A 23734-nucleotide genomic window follows, 5' to 3' on the forward strand; every position below is an offset into this window, starting at 1 on the left:
GTGCACAGATACAAAAATATGGGTCATAGGTATATGTGACTGTAAAAAGGTGAATTTTCTTGTCTTGTTTGTCAGTTACATTAGTTTAAAAAATAAATGCCTTTTAAAAATAGTCGCAACTTGCAGTAAATTATTTGAAAACTTTTTAAGCCCTTGTTTGCATTATTATTATTATATAAAAATATCATGTTTTTCCAGATTTTGATGTATCCCCTTATGAAGGGGATATGGCATGTTTTTTTGTTTTTTTTTTTTTAGCTTTATTATCTGTTTTCAAAAAGAGCAAAAGTTGTTGTTTCCAAAATTACAACAGTTTAATTTGAATATACTTTATTGAACAGGCTATATTTGCTTTCCTTCAAGATTCTGATATTTCTCTGGAGGGAATCATTTTTTTTCCCAATTGAGAAGATCATTATACAGAGAATATGGGAGGGAAACTGGAAGGTAGATACTTATCTATGTATATTCTTTTGTTTTGTTTTTTTTTCACAGGCAAAAGTCATTAGTAAACTTAAAACACCTATGAAGGACAATGCTCCTGATGAGCCCATTGGAGGTGCTATTTAACTAGAATTTTCCATGCCTACCATGGCCTAATTAGAGCTGGGTAACTCAGCTGCATTTGGGGGCATATTAATGAGGATTTTAGGCTGTCAATTCAATCTTTGGCATTCTAACTGTTTATGTTGCATGATTTTCAATTTTCTCTAGATATACTTCACAATACTGAATTTAGTTTTCTTTTCATTTTATTAAAGACTTCATTATTAAAGACAATGGTAGAATTTACTTCCACCTCCTATTGAGTTGAAGGTTTTGTTGGTTAAGCAGTGGCTACGGAAGTGGGTTTTTTTCCTTTTCCTTCCTTATGTGAAAAGATAGTGGCATAAACTTATGGAACAAAATTTCCAGAATTAACCTTTTTTAGAACTGTTGTCCCAGGTGGCTCCTAAATCTTGAGTGTCTGAGTTCAGCTCAGGTCCCATCTTGGCGTAAATAATGACATGATACTTAATGATGTCCAGGTGTGGAGATAGTTGCTATTTTCCTGGGAATCAGAGACCTGTTTGGAGGTCTGAAAATTAGTTTCTGAATCTCATATATTTGTATTTTCTTCTTTCTGTTCACCACAATAGTTCTGTGCTAAGGAAACTTTAACATTTAATTTAAGAAGAGTTGGTGAATGGTATTCACAGAGTGGGCAAGATAAGTTGAAATCTTAATGGGATAGCATCCAGATCTCAGAAAGTTTGCTGAGGACTCCATGTTCCTCCACTTGGACTTGAATACTTTGGGAAAACTCTCACACCATGAGTGTGCTGACTAGGAAGTTACATGTGTGTCATTAGAGCCGGGTAACTCGGCTGCATTTGGGGGCATATTAATGAGGATTTTAGGTTGTCAATTCAGTCTTTGGCATTCTAACTGTTTATGTTGCATGATTTTCAATTTTCTCTAGATATACTTCACAATACTGAATTTTTTGCAACAGTTTTTAGTTACAAAGTAGAGAGCCTCTCTTCTACCTTATGCACCAACAAAGAAAAACATAAGCCACAAATGACATGAAAAGATGTCATTGCTGTCCATGCACCTTCAGCTCTAAGTTAGAAAACCTGTTTCTAAATAATGGCAGTGGCTGGTGTCACGGAGTTGGTTTGCATCTCATCGGGGAAAAGTAAAGAACGGGGCATGAGAGCTACCTCATTTTCAGCTGTGTTACAGATTCTCTAACACCTCAGGAATGATGTTCTTGTGTCCTCAGATGGAGTAGGGAGGCTTTGGTAGTTATCACCGCATGAGTTCTAGAGGATGAGAAGTAAAAGTAATTACTGAGCAAAGATACTTTGCATTCCATCTTGTTTCTGATAATCTAACTATAAAAGCTATAAGGGGATTGAGAGGGAGGAGTGACTGCCTTCATTTAGGGTGGCAGTATCAGGTCTAGGCCCTATACCCTGAGACTATTATATATCTAACTGATTAGCCTGTCAGAGTGTGTGTGAGGGTCAGTTACAGCTCTTATTCTTTCTGCAGGCAGAGAATGGAAATGTATTATATTGTTGGAGGTGTGTTTCTTTATATTAGTTTTGAGGCTCCCTTAATTACTCTTATCTCATTTATTTCTTAAGAATAGAAAAAGGTTAAAATTTATTTAAGAGTTAAAGGGAGACTCTAAAGTGCTATGTTCCCCCACCCCCTGAAGTTTTCTGACCCATTTCCTTGATTTTCACCATTATCCAAAGACCTCTCTATGTTTTATCAGCAACACCCAAATATACCATTATCCTGAATCAGCAGAAAAGGCCTCTTTCTCCTCGTCCAGGTCCAATGGACAATAACTTCCTCCCCCTACTATGGTACCTGATTTTGCTTGATCTAGAATTATTCCTTTCCTAGGCACTTGGCACTTGGTGGGACAGGAACATTGCAAAAATGTTGAGCAAACCACCAAAAGGCTGAGCAGCTGCATCATTTGGACCTTGGACCAGAACTCTCAAACTTGGAAAAAATTACCTTCAGAAAATTATTGTCAACAGGTCTACTGAGATCATAGTGCTATCACTTCTTGTCTGCTCCAAACTTTCTTGGCTGCTCCAAACTATTACAAAACTGGAAACTAGGAGGTTATCTATTTTTTTTTTTTAAATATGCTATGAAAATAAAGATGTAAAACTGTATGTATAATATGATATTAAAAATGTTTGCAATTTATAAAGGACTTGTATCTAAAATATGCAAACTCTTAAAACTCAACAATAAGCAAATAATTTAATAAAAGATTTAAAGAAACATCTCACCAAGGGAAAAAAATAGCAAATAAATAGATATAGAAGAATTTACAAATATGTAAAATCAGAAGATAGAATCATATTTCCTTATAATAAATCATATCTTTTTAACTATATAGGTATACACAATTATATTTGCCTGTACTTATGAGGCCGAGAAGTTCAAAGACCTGAAGTCAGCATGCTGAAGACTCAGGTTAGCCAAAGAGTAGGTCAAGCCTGAGACCAAGACCTGAGAACTAGGAGAACCCACGTTGTAAGTTCTAGTCTGAAAACTGTCAGGCTCAAGAACCCAGAGGAGGCCATGCATTAAACAGTGGTCCCCAACCTTTTTGGCACCAGGGACCAGCGCTCCTATGGGAATCTAATGCCTGATGATCTGAGGTGGAGCTGAGGTGGTGATGCTAGTGCTGGGGAGCAGCTGCAAATACAGATAGAACTTTGCTCGCTTGCTGCTTACTCCCTGCTGTGTGACCTGGTTCCTAACAGGCAGCGAACCAGTACTGGTCTGCAGCCCCAACATTGGGGACCCCTGTATTAATAGGACATGGTTCCTGCTGACTGCTTGCTGGGCTCCAGGAGGAGGCGTACCTATATGATACTGACATGATGGCTACATGACATTAAGCATTGTCAAACTTATAAAACTTTATAGCAGAAAAATATACCTTAGTGTAAAAATTTTGTTTTAAACAAAAAATCATTTAAGAGATCAGGGATGCTGACCATGATTTTTAGAATCTAAGTATATTATAATACATGCCACTACTTCATTGAAGGGGTAGAAACAAGATGCTAGCCTAAGTAACTATGGAAATTAATAAAGACTGTGATACTTCATTTTGTATTATCTATGTAAACATACACAAGCACTGTTCCTTAGTTGATAAAGTTATTTCCCATTGGGGTGGGTATAAGTTAATGAATATGAAACAATTTAGAAACAATCCATTCCCAAATATTCCAGTTTCCCTTACTCCTGCTCTTCTTTCTGTTTTTGTTTTTTCCCATAGTGCTATCAATCTTCTAAAACATTGGATAACCTTTTATTTATTATGTTAATTGTCCATTGTTTCCCCCGATTCAAATATGAGCTCTGTAGAGTCAGGCACCTTGGGCCTAGATCATAGTAGGTTTTCAATAAATTTTCTTGAATCATTTTTGAATTGAAGTGAACTTGCTTTGTTAAGAGTCAGTGTAATGTCCACTGGAGATACTACAGCAAAAAGTGTTTAATGTGGATTCTCCAGATCCTGCTCACGTAGAAAGGAGTCCTATTGCTATGACTCTGGAAAAGTTACTTAACAGTCAGCTTGGGGAACTGCCATGGCAGGTTCCAATATCCCTTAATCCTCCCACTCATATACTTACATTTCATTTTCCTTGAAGAGTAAGACTGTATTTTTTTCTCTACCATTAATTTTTAGTTCTATTAAAACCAATTATTGAGACAGAAAGGAAAAAATTCTATTATAGATTTTAAAGGCATATCTCTACAGACCTTTTAAAAATCTATTTTATTTACAATAAAAATACATTTTGGAGTTCTTAAAGGTAAAAGAAATTATATTTTAATTGACTTTAACCTATATCAGAGTTTCGTCACAGCAGTGGTTCCTGCAATAGCAGTATAATGAGTAAATCAGTCAACATGGTAATTTATTGAGTAAGCTTCCAAATTGAAATTTTTGGTTTTCTGATTCAGCGTACATAGAGGACATTCACGGTATTGTGAAAATAATGGGTGTTAGAAAATTGGGCCAATCCGGTAGTGATTGTCATAGATTAGCATGGGGGAAATCAAATACTCAATTCTAAAGATAAAGTTAGCAGAAAATGATTGATTCTCTATTAATCACTGCATTCTGAAGATCAAATGCCAAAGATTTTATCAAATATACTTAAACTACCTTACTTCTCTTAAATTAATAACAAAAATATGTCTGAGAAGAAAACAGTAACTATTTCAAAGCAGTTTCTAAGCTTGTTTTAAGTATTTTCTAAGTATCTAAGACATTTAAGCATGTTAAGTACTAGGAGTAGCTAAATTTGCTGAATTAAAAAAAATAGAAATAAATATTATCTATTGCCTGGGACTGAATGATAAGATAACCACAACTAAATGACATGGAGAGGAAATAAGTCTATGACTATAGGACTGAATGATAAATTGTCTATAATGAAACTTGATAGAGAAGAATTTCAGTAAAATATTACTTCATAATCAAATTGTTTTCTGTTACCTCACAAAGGTGAGTCAACGTTGCTAGCTATCATTCATAGTACCAAAACGGTCTTTACATCATTATGCTACCAACTGTTTTTCTTCTAACTTTTCAAGACCCTTGCCCTCTCTGACCAGCTCAACCAAAACAGCAGCTCAGCACAAGATAACTCTAATGGTCACCTAATGTAGATAATAATCTTGAATGATTTTGACTTCAGTTAGGATGACCCACGATGCTATCATCTCTTGGGGGTTTGTTAACTAACAGTATCTCAGAGAGGAACCACACTACAATCCAAATTCCTCAGATACTTCCTGAGTGACCCGTATAACTATTCCTCAGATGCTGAGATGGAAACTGGAGGAACAAAAAGGAGTAATACATTCTTTTTGTCCTTAGGTTAGTTGTCCATAGTCTTGTAAAGGAAACAAGCATATAAATAAATAATAATGATACAGTGTCATATAGAACAATAGAATTGTGTACAATGAATTTTACAGAGTAGAGATTGTATGTAGCAGGTAAGAGAGTCTTGAAATCTTCAAAGAAAAACCTGAGCACATTTCTAATTGATGAATGAGAGTTTTATAGCCAACAGTCTATGAATAGGCATTCCCCAAAATAAACTCATTAACAAGGCCCAGAAAGGATATTCAGTGTTTTGATATTTTTAAAGCATGAGACCACAGATAAGGCCAATACTCAGGATTCCTATCTTTTGGCACACTAAAAAATATAGATATATATTACCTGATTGGATATTCGTCAGTGAAGGTATCTGAACTTGAGGGGGAGAAGAAAGGAGTATAATCAGTCATTTCAGAGAGAAGACTCTGGCGGTGGCGTGGATGATATACCTTAGGGTACTGAGGCTGAAAGCGGACGAGTTAGAGTCTGCTGCAATGGTATGGTGACAGATGAGGACTGTTTGAACTAAAGCAATGAAAGTGAGGATGGTGAGAAAGCAAAAATTTTGAAATCAGTTTAAGAAATTAAACTGACAGGACTTGGTGATTAATTGGCTACTAGGGTGAATTACAAAGGAGAGAGAAATTCTAGAGGACTCTTGGGGACTTTGTTTGTGTACTGTATTAGTAAGAAATTGCCTTATATTGCCAGTAACATTTACCAGAAATAATAGTGGTTAAAATAAGAAGCAGTTTGTTTCTCTCTTAGATGAGATAAGTGTGATGATAAGTGTTCTAGGCTTAGATAGTTAGCAACACAGTGTTAGCAGAGACCCCAGACTCCTTCAATCTGTTTTTCTTCCTCAGTAGAATGTGCATTGTCCAAGGTGGTTACTAGAGTTCAACTATCATTTCTATATATCAGGCAGGGAGCGGGAAGCGAAAGTGCCAAGATGAGCACAGCCCAGTCTTTTCTCTCCCTTTTAAAATGCCCACAGAATTTCCACTTAACAGCTACATATATCTCTTTGGCCAGAACTTATAGCATGGTCATGCCTAATGGCAAGGGTGGCTGGGATGTGTTGTATTTTATCTGAACACTTTCCATTCTGAATACACTTTTTTTTTTTTTAGGTGAGTTAACTCTTGGTTGACCTCACAGATTGCAAGAACCTTGTCAGCTTACTACCCCTTATTTTTTATTTTTCACGCCTACAGCACCTGGTCTTCCTAGGTGGTCTCCCATCCAAATATTAACCAGGCCCGACCCTGCTTAGCTTCTGAGATGAGACAGGATCGGGCTTGTTCAGAGTGGCGTGGCCATAGACTCTGAATACATTGAGTGTTGGGTTGTTAAACAAGGAGAAATGGATATTAGATGGACAATTATAAGTATCTTGTAACCAACAACAATAAAGTATGTTGAAAGAATATTAAATGTGAGATAGAAAAGGTGGGAGGAGGAGTTAATGTGTTTACTTTTGGATATGGAACAAACAATCAATATTGGTCAGGTATACAAATGTCCAATGGGCAATTCAACTTTTGGTTTAAATGGTAAAGTAGATTTAGCTGTATTGACTTGAGAGTCATCTGATGGTATTATAGGTGAAGACAGGGATAAACTGTGATAATCTAGTCAGCTATAATAACCACATTCGAGTACATTTCTACACCTCCTAAGAAGGGTAATTTTTATTGTCTTTGAAGTGTCATGAGGAACATATAGAATATTCTGAAATACAAACCAGGCTAAGGTCAGTAATAGCTTCTACTTTTAGAAAAGTAACATGAACATGATCTTGGGTGAAACAGGATACCTCTGGCTCTTTTCTATTTAATCATGTTATTCCTCTAGATTAATAAGATACAGATATTCTTCTACGTTTTAAAATTTATTTTTAAAGAACCTTCTACCAAGTTCCAGGCACTGGGTTGAAGAAAAAGAAAGTCAAAAAACAATCAATGTTACTCGATAAATATGACTTAATTCTGCCCTTTTTTCTAAGTTGCATATTGAAGATTCGTGAATATATATTGTATATTTATGTTAATATCTTATGAAAGAACAAGCCTATAATTATAGAAATGATTTTTCAATGGAGACTATGAGACATGAGGATACAAACAGGTTTGGTTGAATGTTTTCCTTATAGAATATTAAGCTTTGTATTATTTGAAAACAACAAAAATGTTTTCATGTATTATATGTTAACTTGTTTTATAAGCTATTTCAGTAGACTAAATATAGTTTTGCTCTCTATAATGTCCTAATTTTTAAGTACATTTCTTGCACTTTACTTATTTTCTGTAAATAAGACTGGTGTAAAAAGTCTCATATATAAAAGTCACAATTTGTTTAGTCTGCTTTCTAAGATAATATCATTCTGTCTTATTGGCTTAACAAATTTTGAAACGGCAAGAAATTTTAACAAAATTATTTTATTTCTCAAGAAATGCTCCTCTCTATGTTAGGATTAAAATTCAAAAGTGCTGAGTTATTGACACTAGAACTAGTGCTAATGCTCAGACATCATTTAAATAGGTCCCATGAATGAGTAACGATAAGAAATATGTATTTGAGTGTGTGCGTGTGTGTGTCTAAATTTCATCACTTTGGAATTCAAAACATAATGATATTTTCCTTATAACTGCATTCCTTTGCTTATTTTCTATTCTGTTTGTTGATGACTTTAGCAATGTTGAACAATCTGGCTATCCTTTAAAAGATAAGCATAATCCCCTTGTATTGGTAAATGGGTTTCATCAATCTTTTTAATAATATAATCTCTTTGGTAAGATCATACTCTAAGCTTTAACAATGCAGTGTTTAAGGAATTACATCGAATCCCTCTGTAAAATCCCTAATACAATTTGTAACAGTAGTGTGCTTAAATCACTGTATAATTTCCCCCACTAAGTAAATTCTTTCTAATCCTTAGGACCACATTTCTAAATCCTTAGGACTATATCTTTTGGAAAGGGATATTTTATTCCTTATAAAATAGCTTTTCAAGAGCTATTCCTCAAATAGGTGATCAAGTTAGATAAAATAGAAAAGGTTAAGAGAAAATATTTCATTGTTACTCATTAGCTATGAGGCCATGAGTTTATCTTTTACATGATTTTGGTTGAAAAAAATCATTGCAGCATTTTTTTTTTTACATTGTATCTGTTGCTATAATTGGAAGTGAGAACTATCAGGGTTCAGAATTTTCCTTCTGACAGATGCTTTTTTTGACATCCATGTTCCTTCTACCTGAACTACAAGCTTTTGCTCTGTTGCTGCAATCCTCTCAAATAGCTTTCAAATAATTCATCTTTCACTGGACCTCAAATATAATAATTTAAAGTATTTGGAGCAAAAAATATAGTATCATGTTTTGTTTTTATTTTCATTTAGATTTAGAAAGTATCAGTTTTGGAGTCACTTAGGATTAATGGTTTGAGGATTATTCTTTGCTTATTTTCAGAGACTCTCAGTTCATTTCAATCCATTACTCCTCCAACTATGCAGCATCCTCATTACAAGACCATCACAAGGAAAAACAATTTGATCCAATTAAATTCCACAGATTCTTTTGAGAAAACAAAAGATTATGTGTCAGGCTAATTTTCATGCATAAGGAGTATACATTTTAAGCCTTTAACAATTGAAATCATAGGTATGAGTAGATGAAATCAGATTCCTTTCTGAGTTGTCTTTTAGTAATTGTGTACACAAGCAGTTTTCATATTATTAAATGTGTGCCTGAAAAAAAGAACAATGCCTTGAATGAATACTGTGTGTTGGGAATACAGTGGGACTATGCAGACATTTTCTGAGAGTTGATCGAAAGAGCAAATCTTAGGCTTCCTAATATTAGCACATTTTCAGCTTTTCTCCCAGGGCAGAGAAAGGAAAGAGTAAACACATCATACAACAAATATTTAAAGATGAAATGTTTGAAAAAATCAAGAATTCTGAGTTGTCTCTGGTGTATTTTTCAAGTTGGGATTTTAATTCCACAACATTAAACTTTCCTTCTGCTTATATTCTCAATGATTGATTATATAAATATAAAATAAAAGAATAACTATCATATTTGAAAATTTGAAGGCCTAAAAGAATTAAGAGAAAACATTAATTATAAGAATGCTTAATATTAAAATATAATTGGAATGAATTAACAACAAAATATATAAATGCAAAGTATAAATTCTTTTTTTCTTTGCAAAGGACTGATCTAATCTGCTATTATGTTTTTAAGATGAATATTTGCAGTCAATGTTCCTATATTTGTAGAATGACTTTCCTTTATTGGACACTAGTAAACATTTTAGGATGTTTTGCTATCTCAGTTAGCCCTCAGTCGACAGTAGAAGTGGAGCTACAGATGTTTTATTTATGGCGGTCAGCCATAATCCATCCTCTGGGATCTGTAGAATTGTTGTAATCCTGGGTCATCTCAAAAGTAGTGCTGTTCTCGTAGGATAAGACTGAAAACTATAGAAGGACAAAGTAACAGGAGTTAAACACCTTTGATCCACTTTTAAAAATGGAATTTGGTTGGATTGTTGCGTGATAGGAAAAGGTAACATTGAAATGAGACGTATTTTGTAATATTGGCGCTTTAAAAATCTTTTCTTGCCTTTCCCTCATGGAATGGAAATTATTATGTAATCAAAACTCTCAAGAGTCTTCAAACCTACTTGTCTCTGGTCCATAATATCTTGGAACTCCAAGCATCCATAGTTACCCAGAAGAATACTCTGAGACAGGTAAAGGAAAATAGTGAGAGACAGAAGCCCTGAGCAAATATTGCAGGATGTCACAGAGGCAGGCAATCTTGACCCCATCTAAGATGGTGGGATTGCTTCAGTCCTGGAAGAAGAATGCCCACCTGCTTCAGGGGACATTACCTGGATATCCAGGCATGCCAGTCATAGAAGATGAAGTTCTTCAGCAATACATACCACCAAGTAAAACTAGGGAAAGAACAAACTTTCTTCTTTCCCTTTTGATAAGAAATATTCTTTAACAGAAAGCTACCTAACACCTAATGGGTACTTACATGACAGTAAAAGAATTGAAGATATTTCTTTGAGAAGATTAAGAAAGTAATGGGAAAAAATGATTGAACTTGTCATTTTAAACTGACTTGATCCAATTGGCTGTTCAATAATCGATAGCCTCTGGAGAATGAGAGTACACTGTATGGCATCGAGTTATCAGGTGGACTGTGAAAAATGAAAGTAAGTTTAGACCAAATCTGCCACATGAACTACATTTTTTAATAGGAGGATGCAAATACAGTCATACAGCATATTCTTGCAGACTTGGGGTTGAATGCATTCTCTGCTTTCAGGCACAGTGATGAGGCTTTTGCCCAAGAAATTGAGTCAAAATGACTAGACTCATCTGACAGCAGAGTGACTAGACTCATCAGCCTGTTTTGTAGTTGAGTTTCACTATACAGTTCTCTTTGTAACACAGACTCTGGTCCATGTAGAGTTCCAGTAACACGTCATGTGTTACTGCAAAGGCGTTCGGCACCTAGGCCAAATTAGGTATTTATGTGTTGTTCATTTCAGAAATGTGTTGCCATTCTGGTGAACCACATATCTTGAATGTCACTAAAATTCACCAAAATAATTTCCAACAGTCTTTTATGGTGATGTTTCTCTTGGTGTACATTTAGATTATTTGCACCCCCTTGCTGGTTAAGTGATGTGCTTAGTTGCTTCAAATACCTGAGCCTCAGATGTGAACTAAGTTAGCTAAACCAATACACATATTCCACTTCTTTGCCACAGCATTTTGAAATAAATTACCAACATAATATTTACAAAATTTTCTTTTCTTTTCTTTTCTTTCTTTCTTTTTTTTTTTAATGCCTACAGCACCTGATATTCCAAGGTAGTCTCCCATCCAAGTACTAACCAGGCCCGACCCTGCTTAGCTTCTGAGATCAGACGAGATCGGGCATATTCAGGGTGACATGGCCATAGACTCCAACATAGTATTTATGCAAAGATTACATATTATAAAAAAAAGGAAACTTATTCTGAGTAATCAAATGAAATAAGCCCAATGAAGGGAGAAAATTAAAAACATATAACCTATAATATCAGGGAGAGTCAAAGGTAAATTAAATCTATCAAAGGGAATAAACAGATTAAAAATAGCGCCCTTGGGTGGTGAACACACAATGCAATATACATATGATGTGTTATTGAATTGTATACTTGTAATCTATATAATTTTATTAACCAATGTCATACCAATAAATTTCATTAAAAAAATAATCCCTCAATTGAAAAACAAAATTATCAAATTTAAACATGCAATGGAGGCCTTGAAGAACTAAGCTACTATTGAAAATTAAGCCAATGAAGTAGAGAGCAGTTACAGGAAATCTCCCAGAACACAGCATACAAGGGGGAGACATAAATAAAAAGGAAGAAAAGAGGAAAGACATGAGGGTTTCAATATACATGTAATATGAAATCCAGAACATGAGAACAGAGCAATTTCTAATTTTAGGGAATCCAAAATCGCCAATTGAATATTTATTCAACAATTATTCATGTTTATAATTAAAATCAAGAAGTTGAATTTTAATGCAGAATTTGAATAATTTAAATAACTCCAAATCTGTATTGTCCAATATGGTAGCCACATGCCACAACTGGCTATTGAGCATTTGAAATACTATGTCTAGTTCAAGTTGAGATGTGCTCTAAATATAAAATTCACATTGATTTTGAAGACTAAGTATTAAAACAAGAATATGAACTATCTAATTAATAATTTTAACATTTATTTCATGTTGAAATAATTCTATATTTGATATGTGGCATTAAATAAACATATAACTAAAATGTGTTCATCTATTTTCTTTTACTTTTTCAATGTATTTATTAGGAAATGTTTTTATTGGACAGTGCTGCTCTAGACGATACTAGCTTGCCTTGGAGACATTCTGTTACTCTTATTTAAAATTATTCTCAAAGCCCTGGGGCGCATTCCTGGAAAAGCTTTAGAAGCAAATCTCACTTGAATGTGGACTGGATCTTGGAAAACAGTCAAAAGTCATTTTGAACTAAACTTGTTCAATGAAGTGCTGATAAAACTGGATAACACATGAGGGGTCAAAAGATTCAACAACTAAATTCTTCTAATTTGGGGTGACTCATAAACTGGATTGTAGTAAAGCTCTTTAGACTTTAATTTCCTTCTCTAGAAAATGAGAAGTTTCTACTAACCTATTCCGAAGGCTCTTTCAGCTCTCTTAGTAATTTTGTAATGAATTTCACATTGGCTTTAATAGTATAAGATTGTGATATTGGTTTTGGAATCCACTGAAATACTTACAGAATTATTTTAGCCATGTTCAGATCGATTGATGACACTATTTTCCACTGAGAATAGAGACTTTAACCATCACATTACAAACCCACTGAGGCAGATATTTCTTATTCTTTCTTTCCTCTTGTGTGTTTGATTTCACTGGACCTTCTCTTCATAATTGAAATAAATAAATGTGTAAAAGTTTACTTATACTCAAACATTATACTTATCCATCCCTAGAATGATCCTTTTAGATTTCACAAAATAGTTTCTATAGTTTGATTAATAAAAGATATTTGTTTGCATTTGATTTATTAAGCTTATAGTTATACTTTTATTTGTCTTACATTTTTATAATTATTTCTTTGATGACTTTATAAACATTTCAACAAGAACTAAAAGTAATAAAATTATTTTAATTGGTATTTAGAGAAAAGTCTTTCAAAACTAGGTGAATGGATTTATAAAGGTAATAAATTCTTTGGTCTTTTTCCATGCGGTTCTGGCAGAGCTTGCAACAGGAAAATAAATAAAATTCTTTCACTGCAAATATATCTGTTATGTCTCTGAGCAGGAATGTGCTTTTTAATGAAATACTGAATGTGCATATGCTGTTCTAGTCAAATAACCTAAGGGTAAAAACACATATTCGGTCATAACCTCAAGTGCTCTGAAGTTTTCCCCTCCATTTCTGATGAAGTCTACTAAAACACATTTTTTTTTCAAGGACTCTAGGAAAAATGCTATATTTTTCAGATTCTCTGTGTGCATTTATATGTTTTGGGCTGGTCCAAGGTATTTTCATATAGATAACATGAAGTTTCCACACTGAATAAAAATCATGAAAGCCATTCGTTAATGAACTAATTTATTTATTAAATATAAAATAAATATTTAATTCTGGATATAGTAATAGGTATTGTACCTGTGATCTGGGATTCTCTAATCCTGAAAATCAATTTCAGTTCTATCTTTATGTGATGATTAAGCAACTTGGGAAATCAATTCCTAGCATACAGTAGGGGCTCACAAAATATTTGTTGAAAGAATGAACCATTGAACTATGCTATAATAATAAAAATAATAAATGTTCATTAAGTGCCTGTTTTGTGCCAGACACTGTGAAAGAACATGTTGCAATTTAATACTCATAACAACTCCGTAAGGTTATATGCAATCCCAGTAACCCCAATTTGATAGATGAGGAAAGGCAGCTCAGAGAAGTTGGATAATTGACTTATGGCCACACAGCTAGTAAATTATAGTGCCGGGATTTGGATCTAGATCCAAAGAACTACAAGGACCATCTTATGAAGCCACCTGACACTGTCACCCTAACACCATGGTATTCTGAACTGTGGTTATGTGTCAAGACACATGCAGGCATGGCCCAGCTGCCTGTAGATCACACTATAAGCAAGAAAGGTTGAGAATGGAATGTGATCACCAAAATGGGGCAGGCAGTGAGAAATCTACTCAGATCAAGTTCAATACCTCGGGTAGTCCGCGTTATCTAATGTTAATTGTTGTAAAACGATGACACTGGTTTTCCTAGACAGCTCACACAATCGAACATACACAGGAAATCTGTATTACTTTACAATTGCTGCTGTAAAAAAATACCACAAACTTGATGCTCAAAACAACACAAATTTATAATCTGACAGTTCTTTAGGTTAGAAGTGCTGCAATCAGTATCAGCAGAACTGCATTTCTTTCTGGAGGCTCTTGGGGAGAATTCGTTTCTCTGACTCTCCAATGTCTGGAGGCTACATGTGTTCTTTGGCTGTGGCCCCCATTCTGCACCTTCAAAGCCAGTAGCTGCAGATTGAGGTCTTCTCATGTATCATTCTGCCTTCATTTCCATTGTCACATATTTTTCTCTGATTTCTTCTGTTTCCTTTCTCTACTTTTAAGGCCCCTTGTGATTACACTGGGCCCTTCTGGTTAATCTAGTATAATTTCCCATCTCGAGATGCTAACCTGAATCACATCTCTAAAGTCCCTTTGGACATGTGAGATAACATGTTCACAGGTGCCAGGAATTGGAACATGAATATTTGGGGGGATCATTACTTTAACTTACATACTAGATCAAGTTATCAGTATCCTTCTCTATCAGTATCACTTCCAGTGTTCACTATCACTATTCTGTATCCATTGCTATTTATTTTGTTTCTTGAATTTATGAGCTTTTTAAACTTGGTTACCTGAGAAACAGAGTGAGATTCTGAGATTTTGCTGGGAGCATTCCTGGAATCAATGCCGGTCAGTGACAGAAGAACACAGGATAGGAGAAGTTGAACTGTGACATGATCACAACAAAGGTCCTGGCCAGTTCACGCGGTGGTCCTTCAGAGCTGTCTCACTTTGAGGTAGAGAGCTTGAGCTTTGATAACCCCGCATTATCCAGTCATTGAACAAAGGCTGACTCTCTAACCCTCCCCAGATGGGGTATAGCCGTGGCTTCCATCAAAAGAACTCAGCTAAGATCCCACAGTGACCAAGGGTTCCAGCACCTGGTAGATGAATGTCTCCAGCACACCATTCACAGCACAAGCCAATTCAGGAACCACACCGTATGCCATGTTTGATGTCACTATTCTTCATTAGAGGAAAAACCAGGAGAAAATGCTTCAAGTTCAATATATTCATCAAAGAGCGATAGAACTCAATCTCCATAAATTAAGTTGAGCTTAGTTTCTTGTTCTCTCTTGGCATAATCTATTCCCACAGGCACACCACTTATAGTTTTTTCTTTTTTCTAGCTGCAAAGTGACACTTGAAATAAAATTGTATTTCTTAACCAGTGCTAATGTGTTTAATTAGATAAAGTAATTAATGATAGATACTTTACCAAAGCAACAACAATAAAAAATAGCATTTCAGTGCTATTTAAGTTATGAAAATGTATAATCGTCTTCCCTCCAGGACAGTTATTTAAATAATAAAGGGAAAATAATTTAAGTGCTATATTACCCAGATTCCTTATTTAATTCTACCAGATTCTCTCTTTCTCTAAAAACATAAACAATAATTTTATATCATGCAATCGACAGAGGGAAAATTATCTCACATTTCTTTGCCTAGCTATATGTATGTGAAGAGCTCCAGGAAAGAAGAGCAATAGAATAGGAATTAAGAGGGTCAGGGAATTGTCATCCTTTGTGATTCATTATCAAAAAAGGGATAAACTTACACTAAGTATCTTTATCATTTGGGAATCTGAGGAGAATTAGTTTGAGGGCCCAGTTTCTCAGAAGCATAACTGTGTCAGCAGTTCTGGAGAACCTGGGGCAGTTTTAGGTCATTTTGCTGTCTTCCATGCCAAGGGAGTAATGAGGTAAAAAATGCACTAGGTAAACTAAAAAGAAAAAAAAAAATCAAAGACTTCTCATGTTTAACTTATACAAGGAAGTTAAATATTCTTGACATCCTAAGTAATCAGTGATTCTCTGATGATAAAACTGTTTTGGTATGGGTTCTGAGAAGAAACAAATCATTTTTAATTCCTTTACTATTTGCACAGAAAAGATATTTACTGATTTACTGATTTAATTTTATTCTCTCATAGATAAGTATCATTCTAAAAACCATAGCAGATTGAAATTATAGCATACGAAGATGTATAGTATGCTATACCTGTGCGTTCTGCATCTGTGGATTTGACCAACCATGGATCAAAAACTATATTTTTGATCCATGCATGGGAATCCTTAAATGCAGAAAACCAACTGTATGCATGTACTACACTATTTTATATAAGGAACTCTAGTGCCCATAAATTTCGATATCCGTGGGGATACTGGAAGATGCAAAGGGATGACTGTATTAGTTTCTTAGGACTGTGGTAATTAAATATTTCAGAATTAGATGGCTTAAAAACCGCAGAAATTTATTGTCTCACAGTTATGAAAGCTAGAAGTCCAAAATCAAAGGGCCAGTAGGGTTGGTTCCATCTAAGAACTCTGAAAGAGAATCTGTCCCATGCCTCTCTCCCAGCTTCTGAGGATGACCAACAATCTTTGCCATTCCTTGGTTTGTAGATGCATCGCTCAGGTCTCTGCCTCTGTCGTCACATGGTGTTTGTGGGTTTCTGTGTCCAAATTTTCCTCTTCTTATAAGGGCATCTGTCATATGGATTAGGGTGTACCCTAATGACCTCATCCTAACTTGATTATATCTGCAAGGATCCTATTTCCATATATGGTAACATTCACAGGTACCAGGACATAAGGCAGCAACATATCTTTTTGTGAGGACACAATTCAACCCGTAACAAAAGAGAAGATTTGACCAGAAGAGTTAAACATGTAGAGAAGGGTAGAGATTTCAGATCCATTAAGGGAAAGCGAATGTTCCAGAGAAGGGTAGAGATTTCAGATCCATTAAGGGAAAGCGAATGTTCCAGGTACATTCTTGCTCCTTACCTATGGTGTGGTTTACAGACCAGCTGCATGGGTGAAACCTGAGTGAGAACTTATTAGCAATGTAGAATCTCAGGCTTTATCCCAGACTTACTGAATCAGAATTTGACTTTATCAGAATCCCTCAGTTATTCAAATGCACACATTTGGTTTGAGAAGTATTCTCTAGGGCCCACAATCTAGTACTTCATCAGATGCATAATGCTATTAATCAATTCCACAAGCACATTATTGATGATTTCCCCCTAACTTTTCTAGCTGCAAAATGACATTGGAAATAAAAGTATGTCTCTTACCAGTACTAGTATGCTCAAGCAGATAAACTATCTAATTATATTTAGACACTTTACTGAAATGACACAACAAATTCCAGTTTCAATCCTGTATAAACATAAAAATGCATAGTAGCTCACAATAGTTAACTTTTCCCTCTCCTCTTTTTAGCGTCTCTGAAATCCATCTGTGAAATATAGTTTATGGCATTGTACAATGCTGTCATAGCCTGCACATGCATGAATTTGGTCAAAGCTATTCATATATATGTCATTTTAAAATAATTATTGGCATCATCATCACTACACTTATTGAATTTAATTGACATTTTAAATGTCATAAAAAGATTATATACAATCATTTGCCGCTGAAACAAAAAAGTGTTGAATACTCAGCAAGTCATAGAAACAGACCAGGATATCAATATATATCAATAAAGCAAAGATCAAGTACTTTATAGGGCCCAATATAGCAAGATACCTAAAATTTGTTGGAAAACAATTTGTTGACACTTCTTAGTAAGAAAAAGAAAGTTACCATTAAAATTGGTAGAGCTTGTGATGTTTGACTTAGAATAAATCTCATTATTTTAAAAAATGTTACATCAGCATTGCTCTTTACAGAGAAGATGATATTTGGAGAAAAATCTGGACATTAATGACTCTGAGTTGAAAAGTGATTCAGAGGAATTAAATATTGACCAAGGTGAAATTTTAGAAATACTTTAATCAATATCTTGCTTATATTTATCTCTTCATATAGGTATTTGATTAAAAACATTTGTAAATCCATCCAGATAGTTCTTTTTTTAAGGATAATATGAAATATATGAAATACTAAGAGCTAAAAAATTATATTATAGTTTAAGCAGTGGTGTTTTTTTCTATTTTAGTGGTATATAATTTGTCTTATAGTCAATATCTTAGATTTGATGAAATAAAGTATTACCAAATGTTATAATTGAGATCTTGGTTTAAATAATACGCTACAGGAAATAACTTAATTTCATAGGAGCAAATATATATATATATAATTATAAAATACAAATTCAACCAATTATTTTAGTAAAGAAATTAAGGCCATATGGAAGATGGACTAGTAGTCCTTATGAAAGTAAAGTTATTAAGAAAATGTAGAGACTAGGTTAGTGGTATTATAACCCTACCATTTGATTAAATTGTTCTCACATGAAGGTTAATAAAAAAGAAATCTAAAAAAAAATCTCATTAGTCCTTAAAATATTTTTTTTCTTTCTAGTTGCCTGCTAGAGTCATTGCCTTTATATGCGTAGGGGTGATTTTAAATGCCTGGGGATATAGGTTTAACTAATTCATCCATAATAGTTTCCTGTTAAGAATATTGAACACCAGAAATTGATGCCAAAGGGAAATAAAAGTGTTAGTGTGTTCAACGGGCCATGATTTAACTACAGCTTGCAAATGTGTACATCTCCAGAGTATTTAATGCACTTGTAGAGCAAAGCTTTTTCATTAATATTTAATTTCCAAAAGTTGAAATAGGGACTTGGTTCATTATAGATTTATATATATTATATATGTTGGCATATTCAGGAAACATTTAATTATTAATCCTGTATAAACATGCTTTTTAAGGCATACTTTGCTATAGAATATGGATTAGGTAAAACGTTATGTTTCTAACATTCGTATTGTCTTTTTTAACAGACATAAAACTGTAGTCATTTATGTCTCCCCCTCACCACCCTTAATGTGTCAATTAAAGACTAAAATGTTCCTTTTATAAAGAATTTTTATTAGGGATTCTTAAAGACAGAAAATCCCTTATACCCACTGGGAATTTAGAAGTGGATGAACTTGAACTGGATAAACTTGAATTTCACTCCTAGATAGAGCCTTTAATTTGTTATATATTCTTGAATATCTTACTCAACCTTCCATGTGCCTCAATGTCTTTGCCTATAAAATGGAAATAATAACTGTCTTATAGAATAGCAAGATATAGATATCTTGACAGAGTCCCTAACCTTCAATAACCAATAGCTATTTTCATTACCGTTCAAATTAAATACAGAATTGTTATGCCCTAACATATTTATACAATTATTTTCACTTATCAGTTTAACCATTAAAATATAAGTGTTTAAAGGGAGAGATTATGTCAATTTTTTCTCTCATATATATGTCCTCAGCATCTTGTACATGGTATATATATGATTAATCATTTTATTGAATGAATTAGTATTTAGACCTAATGAATGAGTAGTTAATGGAAGTCGAACAGGTAACAAGAGCAATTTCTGACACTGTAGTCAGCACGTCTCTTAAATGAACATCTTCAGCTTTTCTTTGGATTTTCTAGTATAGAGATTTGTGCCCCAGAAAGGTCTTGTGAGTTGGTTCAGAGACTGAGTGAGTGAGCCTTTCTTCGGTGTTGGGATGGTATAGTGTGAGCACTGAAAATTAGCTTGACCCTGAGAAAGTCACATCCTCTGTGATTCTAAATATCTCAGTCTGTAAAATGATAGATTCTAATAAATCATTGTTGTTAAAATATTTTCTTAACAGAAGAAACTTTTTCAGAAAAGTAACATCTTTTGGAACTCCGCCACATAAAATTGAGAAAATCAGAACTGGTGTATGAAATGTGAATACATGTCTATGTGTGTCTGCGAGTTGGGGTTTGTGGCCCTCAAGAGAGAGGTAGAAAACACAGTCCATCAAGCATCTTTTGAGTCACGCTGCTTAATTCATACTCCCACTCACCTTCAGCTTGTACACAAACCTATTAGACTCTGAGGCAGCTGAAAGAATACTAGAGATCCACCGATCAAAGTTTGTAATGGGTAAGATGAACACTGGGTACTACTACTGCTTTAATGTTTTATGAAGCTGTGATTTTAAGGTTTACAAAACCTACATCCTTTCTTCGCTCATTGCTTTTTAAAAACTGGGACAAATAAATGAAAAGAATAGGATTAAAGATTCCCTCTCGGTTTCAAAACATTGTAGTAGAGGCAAACCAGGAAAGATTAAAATAGGACAATGAGCCAGAGGCTGGAACTGGAGCCCCTGGAGTAATAGGTCTATGCTCCTGACTGGCTCAAGCTCAGACTGAGTCAGAGTTTGTGTCTATTCTGTGTTATCACACTGACACATTCATCGTAAGTAACAAATCAATAGAGTTGGAACAGACATCTTTTAAACTCATAGAGTGACTGAAACGAACAGCCGTTTGGCCAAATTGACTGAGCTGTGTCCAGTATAATGTAGACACAGCCTGAGAATTAGTGAAAAGGTTGGCAGGGCTTAGACTTTTCCTAGTTCAGAAAAAGTAAAAACAAAATAAAAGAAGCAAAAAGCAGGTATAATGCAAAGAATGACGGGTTGAGGAATAATCAGCAGGGGAGTAATACGTAGCCTACTTAACAAGTCCCAGGTACAATACTTGACTTGATACACTTCTCTGTTTTGAAAGTTGATTTAAAATAAAGACATGTTGAGCAGAGTTTGTATGAGGAAGATGAAGGGAAAGGCTAATTTAATACTAAAAAATAAAAACTACAGCAATCAATACACTATCATAAAACAATCTTAATTGTTACTATGTAACATTAATTTGATCCTGTTACATTTCACGTGTATACATATCAATACTAACTTTTAACATGAAGGAAAAAGAAAGCTGAGTTGTTAGAAAATGTGTTTATATATCTCACACACATACACACACCCACACACACACATGCAAATATCTATTCTAAAGCTGAAGAAAATTTCTTTATGGCATTCTTTTAAAACCACTTTGTGACCATTTATATTCATGCATCAGTCCTGGTAACTTTGATAGAAGTGGTTTCTACTTGTTCATAAATTCCTCTTTGCTTCATCATAAGCATGGAATAAAACCATCTTATTTGTTTTCCTAAAATAGCAGACTTTTTTGGTGGGGGGGAAGGGAAAAATGTAGATTGAAGCATGAGAGTTTTATTTAAGAAATATTGATGAATATTCATGGACGGGTTGAAGAATATAAAATATAAAAGTCATGTGATAAAAGTGTTTGTGGAAGGTAATTATATTACCTAAAAAGACTTTCATAAACAAAAGCGACATCACAGAAGTGAATGATGTATTTAATGTTATTGGTAAATTAGGATAATTTTGGATGAACATAAAGAAGGCAACAGCATGCTATTGTCAATTATTTTCCATTATGATGTATTTATAAAGTGATGGCAGTAAGAAAATAGTAATAGAAATATGAAAACAGTATAATCCCAAAATACCCTTGTCTACTTTGTTTTTATCCATAGCATTCATCTCCTATAGTTTATTGTTTCTAAGATCATTTACATCTTTTTGTTTTTTCTTTTCTCACTATAAAGTAAATCGCCTATTATAATTTTGCTCTTTTATTCATTGCTGTATCCCCAACAATTTTTTAAATAGCTAGTACATAGTAGGTGATGAATATTGGTAGAATAAATAAACTGAGATGTGGCAATATGTGCTAAGAGATAGTCTAGTCGATTTCCTGAGTAGGGTGATAAAATTAACCTAGACTCAAATTCAAAGGACATTTTGATGCTGTGAGACAATGAAGAGATGCCTATAAATGTCACAGAAGGAAATAAGTTTAGATTGCGGAAGGTAGAGTAGTTTATACCTTGTATATAAAGGCTAACTCCTGCAAATAATTATTGTAACAAAATAATCTATAATCTAATTTGAAGGCACTTTTTAAAAAAATGATCAAAAACAGGCAGAAATTATATAGATCCAACCCTTGAAAGAATTAAATGGCACTGAGTCAGATTCACATTTATTTGACTTTTCCTGGAAGGCTTTTCCCAATTTATATGGCACAGGGCAGTTATAATTCAAGGAGAAATCTGCTGTTTTATCAAGCTGAGGTGTCAGAGGACAGAGTTTGGAGCTAACAGATGAGCTGTAAATTGAAGGGGAACATCCTGAGAAGAAAAGAATCACAGGGAAAGAGTCCCCAAATCAGCATATAAATTCTCCTCAAATCCTTGGCTGACCTTTGAATGCACAAAGAAAACTCCAAGAAGACTAGTGGAAAACAACAGCTGGATATTTGAAAAAGCTAAGCAGATATCTCAGCTCCTGTCAACTGCAAATGAGATAAAATATAGCATCTGAGTCTTGTTTTATACACTTTAGGATTTTCTCTGAAATCACAGAAAGCTATAACTTCACACTAAATAGAATAAACAGGACTAAAAAATTATCTTTAGACCAAAAATAAAACAGAAAAGACTCATATTTTAAAAATATGAGACTGAAGTGCTGCATGTTCAAGGTAATTAGCTGGTAATATTTTTTTTGCTTCCTACCACCAAAACAATAGTCCAACATGCAATAAAAATATTACTAGACTTGCAAAGAAATAGTAATATGTTAACCTGTAGTTAAAAGAAGAGCAATGTATAGAGACACTGAGATCCAGTTGCTTATATTGGCAAACATTTTAAAGCAATTATTATAAATATGATTAAGGCTTTAAAAACCATAATGATAGCTATAACAAGTGATCACGAAGACAATCTCAGCAAAAAGTGAAAATTATTTTAAAAACAACTGTAATACATAATGTCTTAAATGAAAAATTCAGTAGATGGGCTTAAGAGCAGATTGACAATGACAAATTAAAGGGTAGATCAATTTGGAGACAGATTAATAGAAAGTATTCATGTGAACAATAAAGGGAAAATATTTAACATAAATACATAAATGATATCTCAGGGACCTGTGGGGAAATACCAGTAGTCTAACATTTGTACATATGAAATCTCAGAGGAGAGGAAAAGTAATGGGGCAGAAGAAAAATTTGAAGATTTAATTGTTAGGTAGTCAGACATGAGCCACAAGGGGAACAAAGGAATAGGGACCCAGCCCAGAGATGCCCAAAGAACACCCCAATGGTAGTAGAATTCTGGGTAAGCACATGTGCACTAGGCAAAGAGTTATATAGCAGCCAGGTGTCAATCAAAATGACCTCACTTGCCAATCACCTAGGAATGCCTTTGGAACCACCCATCACAGCTGAAATATAAGGCAGACCTTCCTCCTCTGGGCCCTTTTTGCCCTTCTGGTTCCCTTTTTTGTGGCCTTTTTGTGTTGATTACAGCTCTGGGACCATGTACCTCCTTGGGGCATACTTTGTCTTTCTTCATGCACTTCCTTGGGGCATTATTTGTCTTTCTAAAATATACTTTTAATTAAACTATTAAATCTCAATGATCTGTGATTCTTCACTGCCTCATTTG

General features: G+C 34.3%; 1 protein-coding gene and 2 pseudogenes across 1 annotated transcript in view; all 3 read right to left on the reverse strand.

The window, feature by feature from the left end:
* The window catches only part of TMEM196 (transmembrane protein 196), a 136475-nt gene that overhangs the window by 73390 nt on the left and 39351 nt on the right, over positions 1 to 23734 (reverse strand). The gene's annotated exons all lie outside the window — the stretch shown is intronic.
* Positions 6640 to 6758, reverse strand: LOC120602635 (uncharacterized; annotated as a pseudogene).
* LOC120602686 (uncharacterized) lies at positions 11305 to 11423 on the reverse strand (annotated as a pseudogene).

This window comes from Pteropus medius, unplaced genomic scaffold (genome assembly GCF_902729225.1).
Source record: "Pteropus medius unplaced genomic scaffold, Ma_sr-lr_union100, whole genome shotgun sequence".
In the NCBI taxonomy this organism is placed as follows: Eukaryota; Metazoa; Chordata; class Mammalia; order Chiroptera; family Pteropodidae; genus Pteropus; species Pteropus medius.